Source organism: Lathyrus oleraceus, chromosome 3 (assembly GCF_024323335.1).
Source record: "Lathyrus oleraceus cultivar Zhongwan6 chromosome 3, CAAS_Psat_ZW6_1.0, whole genome shotgun sequence".
Classification (NCBI taxonomy): Eukaryota; Viridiplantae; Streptophyta; class Magnoliopsida; order Fabales; family Fabaceae; genus Lathyrus; species Lathyrus oleraceus.
The window spans coordinates 525816335-525827181 of record NC_066581.1 but is presented as its reverse complement, the minus strand read 5'-3'; the positions used below and the strand labels follow the sequence as shown (position 1 = coordinate 525827181).

The 10847-nt window shown below is 27.5% G+C and overlaps 1 non-coding gene across 1 annotated transcript; it reads left to right on the top strand.

Moving 5' to 3' along the window:
- Window positions 1-9528: 9528 nt before the first annotated feature.
- TRNAM-CAU (transfer RNA methionine (anticodon CAU)) lies at window positions 9529-9613 on the top strand. Its single transcript is given in 2 exon segments — window positions 9529-9566; window positions 9578-9613. It is a non-coding gene; the product is annotated as a tRNA-Met (tRNA).
- The last annotated feature ends 1234 nt before the right edge of the window (window positions 9614-10847 follow it).

The window sequence follows — 10847 nt, the reverse complement described above, 5'->3', positions numbered from 1 at the left end:
CATAAATGAAGTGAGACTTGTATGTATAATTGATTTATCGTTAATTTCCAACATTTATATAGAAGCTTCCCTTTTTAAATTGTCAAGACAATACATGAAATATTCAGTTGTCGATGTTTATAACAGATTCGTAATAAACCTAAAAATGAATGTTAACAAATTGGCATTCCGAATTGAAGTTGTATGAGAATCTTGTGCATTTCAAACTTATAATATTCAAAGATAAAAGGATCACTTACATGCAATTAACAAGTGATATTTCAATTTAAAATAATGATACACTTAATAAAACACCATTAACGTTGTTTCAAGAAAATACTATGTTGAAGATAAGGTTATACTTGTAACCAGACCCATAAAAATGGGACTATCCACCTCTATATTTCCATAAACAATAAAGGAATGTGACAAAATAGGAATTTAAGACCAAAGATTAGAAGATTGAGTCTGCATTAGTAGCCAGTGCATCACGTAGAGTAAAAAAAAGTCATAAATATATAAAGCAGAAATGAATAAAATTAATTAACATAAACTCTTATAACTAATGCTATCACAGTTTGGTTCTAACGGTACAATAGAGAATGTAAAAAAAGTATTAAATATACTAAAACACGCTTGAGAAACTACGAACAATCTAGAGCCATATAAATAAAGACGCAAATCTATAATAAGCTTTATCAATTAGAAAATGACACAATCTACAATAACAAGGACACAATCAAAATCTAGGGTTACTCTAATATGTGAAATATTAAAAACTCATTCTATTTAAGTTTAATCTCTCCCATTAAAATCACAAATTAAAAACCCTAAAAATCAAAAGACAGCATTACAATAAACTGAGAAGGAAAACTTGCTAAAGAAAGGACGAGAAAGAGAAAGAAGAACAAAATAGTGATGAAGATGAAATGTTTTGAACTGCATAGCCCGATCATTGGAGAATATCAGTATTTTAAAGGCACAGGCCACAAAACTACTGTACCAACGAATAACAAGTTTATGTCTCATTGCAAGGATTTGACTTATTTGATGAAAGTGTTTTCATTTTCACACTAAAAAAGAGTATTATGTATTTCCTATTTCCCCATTGATTATAACTTATAGTGTTTTCTGCATGCTTTCTATTTTAAAAAGTAAAATAAAATTTTGTAAAGCAATACATCTTTAAGTTCTTTCCATATTTTAGTTTTCAGATACTCCTAATAAGGATTTCATTTGGAAATTACTCTTCAAAATTTCACGATTCATACTTGGTTTTGATTTTGGTATTTCTAAAAGGTAAAAAAAAAAAGAAAAGAAAAAATTTGTCGACTTGTTCACACAAACTCATAGAATTCAACATATGAAATTTGAAGCGGAAGTTTCTATTGTCGAGTAGGAATGAATAACCTTAAGATTCAGTTTTAAAATAACATTATAGAATTATGTTAGATGGAATGCATGCAAGAAATCATCCACTGTGAGTTTCCCCCGTATAAATAGGGTCCGATGATTTTGTTTAAGAGACTGCTTAACATTTTAGATATCACATCTCTGATACAATTATATATTATCTGCAAAGGGATGCAAGTCATATTCATTATTTTCTTTCAACTTGATTTTATCTTTACGAATTAGTTTTCTTAATCTTTTTCTCATGTTATTTAAGTTTTCCTTTCCTCATTTTATGTCAATATATTTCATTTGGTGTATTAAATTCTTTTTTTACTTCTAATCAATTTATATTATTCTTTTAAACTTTCTTACTTTTGTAAGTTAATAACTACTTTCTTAATTTGTTTTGCATTTAATTCAATTTTACATATCAAATTTTCTATAATTTTAAATTTTAAATTTTTATCAAAGGGGTGGTGGCGCAGTTGGCTAGCGGGTAGGTCTCATAGCTTTTGAGTTATCCTGAGGTCGAGAGTTCGAGCCTCTCTCACCCCAAACATTTTAATTTTTCTGTAAAAATAATAAAGATTTAAAAAATATTAATTCCGTATATTTGCATTTTGTTCGACTTGAAAGTTTCTTTCATAAATGAAGTGAGACTTGTATGTATAATTGATTTATCGTTAATTTTCAACATTTATATAGAAGCTTCCCTTTTTAAATTGTCAAGACAATACATGAAATATTCAGTTGTCGATGTTTATAACAGATTCGTAATAAACCTAAAAATGAATGTTAACAAATTGGCATTCCGAATTGAAGTTGTATGAGAATCTTGTGCATTTCAAACTTATAATATTCAAAGATAAAAGGATCACTTACATGCAATTAACAAGTGATATTTCAATTTAAAATAATGATACACTTAATAAAACACCATTAACGTTGTTTCAAGAAAATACTATGTTGAAGATAAGGTTATACTTGTAACCAGACCCATAAAAATGGGACTATCCACCTCTATATTTACATAAACAATAAAGGAATGTGACAAAATAGGAATTTAAGACCAAAGATTAGAAGATTGAGTCTGCATTAGTAGCCAGTGCATCACGTAGAGTAAAAAAAAGTCATAAATATATAAAGCAGAAATGAATAAAATTAATTAACATAAACTCTTATAACTAATGCTATCACAGTTTGGTTCTAACGGTACAATAGAGAATGTAAAAAAAGTATTAAATATACTAAAACACGCTTGAGAAACTACGAACAATCTAGAGCCATATAAATAAAGACGCAAATCTATAATAAGCTTTATCAATTAGAAAATGACACAATCTACAATAACAAGGACACAATCAAAATCTAGGGTTACTCTAATATGTGAAATATTAAAAACTCATTCTATTTAAGTTTAATCTCTCCCATTAAAATCACAAATTAAAAACCCAAAAATCAAAAGACAGCATTAGAATAAACTGAGAAGGAAAACTCGCTAAAGAAAGGACGAGAAAGAGAAAGAAGAACAAAATAGTGATGAAGATGAAATGTTTTGAACTGCATAGCCCGATCATTGGAGAATATAAATATTTTAAAGGCATAGGCCACAAAACTACTGTACCAACGAATAACAAGTTTATGTCTCATTGCAAGGATTTGACTTATTTGATGAAAGTGTTTTCATTTTCACACTTAAAAAAAGTATTATGTATTTCCTATTTTCCCATTGATTATAACTTATAGTGTTTTCTGCATGCTTTCTATTTTAAAAAGTAAAATAAAATTTTGTAAAGCAATACATCTTTAAGTTCTTTCCATATTTTAGTTTTCAGATACTCCTAATAAGGATTTCATTTGGAAATTACTCTTCAAAATTTCACGATTCATACTTGGTTTTGATTTTTGTATTTCTAAAAGGTAAAAAAAAAAGAAAAGAAAAAATTTGTCGACTTGTTCAAACAAACTCATATAATTCAACATATGAAATTTGAAGCAGAAGTTTCTATTGTCGAGTAGGAATGAATAACCTTAAGATTCAGTTTTAAAATAACATTATAGAATTATGTTAGATGGAATGCATGCAAGAAATCATCCACTGTGAGTTTCCCCCGTATAAATAGTTGCCGATGATTTTGTTTAAGAGACTGCTTAACATTTTAGATATCACATCTCTGATACAATTATATATTATCTGCAAAGGGATGCAAGTCATATTCATTATTTTCTTTCAACTTGATTTTATCTTTACGAATTAGTTTTCTTAATCTTTTTCTCATGTTATTTAAGTTTTCCTTTCCTCATTTTATGTCAATATATTTCATTTGGTGTATTAAATTCTTTTTTACTTCTAATCAATTTATATTATTCTTTTAAACTTTCTTACTTTTGTAAGTTAATAACTACTTTTTTAATTTGTTTTGCATTTAATTCAATTTTACATATCAAATTTTCTATAATTTTAAATTTTAAATTTTTGTCAAAGGGGTGGTGGCGCAGTTGGCTAGCACGTAGGTCTCATAGATTCTGAGTTGTCCTGAGGTCGAGAGTTTGAGCCTCTCTCACCCCAAATATTTTAATTTTTCTGTAAAAATAATAAAGATTTAAAAAATATTAATTCCGTATATTTGCATTTTGTTCGACTTGAAAGTTTCTTTCATAAATGAAATGAGACTTGTATGTATAATTGATTTATCGTTAATTTCCAACATTTATATTACCCATAAAAATGGGACTATCCACCTCTATATTTCCATAAACAATAAAGGAATGTGACAAAATAGGAATTTAAAACCAAAGATTAGAAGATTGAGTCTGCATTAGTAGCCAGTGCATCACGTAGAGTAAAAAAAAGTCATAAATATATAAAGCAGAAATGAATAAAATTAATTAACATAAACTCTTATAACTAATGCTATCACAGTTTGGTTCTAACGGTACAATAGAGAATGTAAAAAAAGTATTAAATATACTAAAACACGCTTGAGAAACTACGAACAATCTAGAGCCATATAAATAAAGACGCAAATCTATAATAAGCTTTATCAATTAGAAAATGACACAATCTACAATAACAAGGACACAATATAAATCTAGGGTTACTCTAATATGTGAAATTTTAAAAGCTCATTCCATTTAAGTTTAATCTCTCCCATTAAAATCACAAATTAAAAACCCAAAAATCAAAAGACAGCATTAGAATAAACTGAGAAGGAAAACTCGCTAAAGAAAGGACGAGAAAGAGAAAGAAGAACAAAATAGTGATGAAGATGAAATGTTTTGAACTGCATAGCCCGATCATTGGAGAATATAAATATTTTAAAGGCACAGGCCACAAAACTACTGTACCAACGAATAACAAGTTTATGTCTCATTGCAAGGATTTGACTTATTTGATGAAAGTGTTTTCATTTTCACACTTAAAAAAAGTATTATGTATTTTCTATTTTCCCATTGATTATAACTTATAGTGTTTTCTGCATGCTTTCTATTTTAAAAAGTAAAATAAAATTTTGTAAAGCAATACATCTTTAAGTTCTTTCCATATTTTAGTTTTCAGATACTCCTAATAAGGATTTCATTTGGAAATTACTCTTCAAAATTTCACGATTCATACTTGGTTTTGATTTTTGTATTTCTAAAAGGTAAAAAAAAAAAGAAAAGAAAAAATTTGTCGACTTGTTCAAACAAACTAATAGAATTCAACATATGAAATTTGAAGCAGAAGTTTCTATTGTCGAGTAGGAATGAATAACCTTAAGATTCAGTTTTAAAATAACATTATAGAATTATGTTAGATGGAATGCATGCAAGAAATCATCCACTGTGAGTTTCCCCCGTATAAATAGTTGCCGATGATTTTGTTTAAGAGACTGCTTAACATTTTAGATATCACATCTCTGATATAATTATATATTATCTGCAAAGGGATGCAAGTCATATTCATTATTTTCTTTCAACTTGATTTTATCTTTACGAATTAGTTTTCTTAATCTTTTTCTCATGTTATTTAAGTTTTCCTTTCCTCATTTTATGTCAATATATTTCATTTGGTGTATTAAATTCTTTTTTACTTCTAATCAATTTATATTATTCTTTTAAACTTTCTTACTTTTGTAAGTTAATAACTACTTTCTTAATTTGTTTTGCATTTAATTCAATTTTACATATCAAATTTTCTATAATTTTAAATTTAAATTTTTATCAAAGGGGTGGTGGCGCAGTTGGCTAGCGCGTAGGTCTCATAGCTTCTGAGTTATCCTGAGGTCGAGATTTCGAGCCTCTCTCACCCCAAACATTTTAATTTTTCTGTAAAAATAATAAAGATTTAAAAAATATTAATTCCGTATATTTGCATTTTGTTCGACTTGAAAGTTTCTTTCATAAATGAAGTGAGACTTGTATGTATAATTGATTTATCGTTAATTTCCAACATTTATATAGAAGCTTCCCTTTTTAAATTGTCAAGACAATACATGAAATATTCAGTTGTCGATGTTTATAACAGATTCGTAATAAACCTAAAAATGAATGTTAACAAATTGGCATTCCGAATTGAAGTTGTATGAGAATCTTGTGCATTTCAAACTTATAATATTCAAAGATAAAAGGATCACTTACATGCAATTAACAAGTGATATTTCAATTTAAAATAATGATACACTTAATAAAACACCATTAACGTTGTTTCAAGAAAATACTATGTTGAAGATAAGGTTATACTTGTAACCAGACCCATAAAAATGGGACTATCCACCTCTATATTTCCATAAACAATAAAGGAATGTGACAAAATAGGAATTTAAGACCAAAGATTAGAAGATTGAGTCTGCATTAGTAGCCAGTGCATCACGTAGAGTAAAAAAAAGTCATAAATATATAAAGCAGAAATGAATAAAATTAATTAACATAAACTCTTATAACTAATGCTATCACAGTTTGGTTCTAACGGTACAATAGAGAATGTAAAAAAAGTATTAAATATACTAAAACACGCTTGAGAAACTACGAACAATCTAGAGCCATATAAATAAAGACGCAAATCTATAATAAGCTTTATCAATTAGAAAATGACACAATCTACAATAACAAGGACACAATCAAAATCTAGGGTTACTCTAATATGTGAAATATTAAAAACTCATTCTATTTAAGTTTAATCTCTCCCATTAAAATCACAAATTAAAAACCCAAAAATCAAAAGACAGCATTAGAATAAACTGAGAAGGAAAACTCGCTAAAGAAAGGACGAGAAAGAGAAAGAAGAACAAAATAGTGATGAAGATGAAATGTTTTGAACTGCATAGCCCGATCATTGGAGAATATAAATATTTTAAAGGCACAGGCCACAAAACTACTGTACCAACGAATAACAAGTTTATGTCTCATTGCAAGGATTTGACTTATTTGATGAAAGTGTTTTCATTTTCACACTAAAAAAAGTATTATGTATTTCCTATTTCCCATTGATTATAACTTATAGTGTTTTCTGCATGCTTTCTATTTTAAAAAGTAAAATAAAATTTTGTAAAGCAATACATCTTTAAGTTCTTTCCATATTTTAGTTTTCAGATACTCCTAATAAGGATTTCATTTGGAAATTACTCTTCAAAATTTCACGATTCATACTTGGTTTTGATTTTTGTATTTCTAAAAGGTAAAAAAAAAAAGAAAAGAAAAAATTTGTCGACTTGTTCAAACAAACTCATAGAATTCAACATATGAAATTTGAAGCAGAAGTTTCTATTGTCGAGTAGGAATGAATAACCTTAAGATTCAGTTTTAAAATAACATTATAGAATTATGTTAGATGGAATGCATGCAAGAAATCATCCACTGTGAGTTTCCCCCGTATAAATAGTTGCCGATGATTTTGTTTAAGAGACTGCTTAACATTTTAGATATCACATCTCTGATACAATTATATATTATCTGCAAAGGGATGCAAGTCATATTCATTATTTTCTTTCAACTTGATTTTATCTTTACGAATTAGTTTTCTTAATCTTTTTCTCATGTTATTTAAGTTTTCCTTTCCTCATTTTATGTCAATATATTTCATTTGGTGTATTAAATTCTTTTTTACTTCTAATCAATTTTATTATTCTTTTAAACTTTCTTACTTTTGTAAGTTAATAACTACTTTCTTAATTTGTTTTGCATTTAATTCAATTTTACATATCAAATTTTCTATAATTTTAAATTTTAAATTTTTATCAAAGGGGTGGTGGCGCAGTTGGCTAGCGGGTAGGTCTCATAGCTTTTGAGTTATCCTGAGGTCGAGAGTTCGAGCCTCTCTCACCCCAAACATTTTAATTTTTCTGTAAAAATAATAAAGATTTAAAAAATATTAATTCCGTATATTTGCATTTTGTTCGACTTGAAAGTTTCTTTCATAAATGAAGTGAGACTTGTATGTATAATTGATTTATCGTTAATTGATTCGTAATAAACCTAAAAATGAATGTTAACAAATTGGCATTCCGAATTGAAGTTGTATGAGAATCTTGTGCATTTCAAACTTATAATATTCAAAGATAAAAGGATCACTTACATGCAATTAACAAGTGATATTTCAATTTAAAATAATGATACACTTAATAAAACACCATTAACGTTGTTTCAAGAAAATACTATGTTGAAGATAAGGTTATACTTGTAACCAGACCCATAAAAATGGGACTATCCACCTCTATATTTACATAAACAATAAAGGAATGTGACAAAATAGGAATTTAAGACCAAAGATTAGAAGATTGAGTCTGCATTAGTAGCCAGTGCATCACGTAGAGTAAAAAAAAGTCATAAATATATAAAGCAGAAATGAATAAAATTAATTAACATAAACTCTTATAACTAATGCTATCACAGTTTGGTTCTAACGGTACAATAGAGAATGTAAAAAAAGTATTAAATATACTAAAACACGCTTGAGAAACTACGAACAATCTAGAGCCATATAAATAAAGACGCAAATCTATAATAAGCTTTATCAATTAGAAAATGACACAATCTACAATAACAAGGACACAATCAAAATCTAGGGTTACTCTAATATGTGAAATATTAAAAACTCATTCTATTTAAGTTTAATCTCTCCCATTAAAATCACAAATTAAAAACCCAAAAATCAAAAGACAGCATTAGAATAAACTGAGAAGGAAAACTCGCTAAAGAAAGGACGAGAAAGAGAAAGAAGAACAAAATAGTGATGAAGATGAAATGTTTTGAACTGCATAGCCCGATCATTGGAGAATATAAATATTTTAAAGGCACAGGCCACAAAACTACTGTACCAACGAATAACAAGTTTATGTCTCATTGCAAGGATTTGACTTATTTGATGAAAGTGTTTTCATTTTCACACTAAAAAAAGTATTATGTATTTCCTATTTTCCCATTGATTATAACTTATAGTGTTTTCTGCATGCTTTCTATTTTAAAAAGTAAAATAAAATTTTGTAAAGCAATACATCTTTAAGTTCTTTCCATATTTTAGTTTTCAGATACTCCTAATAAGGATTTCATTTGGAAATTACTCTTCAAAATTTCACGATTCATACTTGGTTTTGATTTTTGTATTTCTAAAAGGTAAAAAAAAAAGAAAAGAAAAAATTTGTCGACTTGTTCAAACAAACTCATAGAATTCAACATATGAAATTTGAAGCAGAAGTTTCTATTGTCGAGTAGGAATGAATAACCTTAAGATTCAGTTTTAAAATAACATTATAGAATTATGTTAGATGGAATGCATGCAAGAAATCATCCACTGTGAGTTTCCCCCGTATAAATAGTTGCCGATGATTTTGTTTAAGAGACTGCTTAACATTTTAGATATCACATCTCTGATACAATTATATATTATCTGCAAAGGGATGCAAGTCATATTCATTATTTTCTTTCAACTTGATTTTATCTTTACGAATTAGTTTTCTTAATCTTTTTCTCATGTTATTTAAGTTTTCCTTTCCTCATTTTATGTCAATATATTTCATTTGGTGTATTAAATTCTTTTTTACTTCTAATCAATTTATATTATTCTTTTAAACTTTCTTACTTTTGTAAGTTAATAACTACTTTCTTAATTTGTTTTGCATTTAATTCAATTTTACATATCAAATTTTCTATAATTTTAAATTTTAAATTTTTATCAAAGGGGTGGTGGCGCAGTTGGCTAGCGCGTAGGTCTCATAGCTTCTGAGTTATCCTGAGGTCGAGAGTTCGAGCCTCTCTCACCCCAAACATTTTAATTTTTCTGTAAAAATAATAAAGATTTAAAAAATATTAATTCCGTATATTTGCATTTTGTTCGACTTGAAAGTTTCTTTCATAAATGAAATGAGACTTGTATGTATAATTGATTTATCGTTAATTTCCAACATTTATATAGAAGCTTCCCTTTTTAAATTGTCAAGACAATACATGAAATATTCAGTTGTCGATGTTTATAACAGATTCGTAATAAACCTAAAAATGAATGTTAACAAATTGGCATTCCGAATTGAAGTTGTATGAGAATCTTGTGCATTTCAAACTTATAATATTCAAAGATAAAAGGATCACTTACATGCAATTAACAAGTGATATTTCAATTTAAAATAATGATACACTTAATAAAACACCATTAACGTTGTTTCAAGAAAATACTATGTTGAAGATAAGGTTATACTTGTAACCAGACCCATAAAAATGGGACTATCCACCTCTATATTTCCATAAACAATAAAGGAATGTGACAAAATAGGAATTTAAGACCAAAGATTAGAAGATTGAGTCTGCATTAGTAGCCAGTGCATCACGTAGAGTAAAAAAAAGTCATAAATATATAAAGCAGAAATGAATAAAATTAATTAACATAAACTCTTATAACTAATGCTATCACAGTTTGGTTCTAACGGTACAATAGAGAATGTAAAAAAAGTATTAAATATACTAAAACACGCTTGAGAAACTACGAACAATCTAGAGCCATATAAATAAAGACGCAAATCTATAATAAGCTTTATCAATTAGAAAATGACACAATCTACAATAACAAGGACACAATCAAAATCTAGGGTTACTCTAATATGTGAAATATTAAAAACTCATTCTATTTAAGTTTAATCTCTCCCATTAAAATCACAAATTAAAAACCCAAAAATCAAAAGACAGCATTAGAATAAACTGAGAAGGAAAACTCGCTAAAGAAAGGACGAGAAAGAGAAAGAAGAACAAAATAGTGATGAAGATGAAATGTTTTGAACTGCATAGCCCGATCATTGGAGAATATAAATATTTTAAAGGCACAGGCCACAAAACTACTGTACCAACGAATAACAAGTTTATGTCTCATTGCAAGGATTTGACTTATTTGATGAAAGTGTTTTCATTTTCACACTAAAAAAAGTATTATGTATTTCCTATTTTCCCATTGATTATAACTTATAGTGTTTTCTGCATGCTTTCTATTTTAAAAAGTAAAATAAAATTTT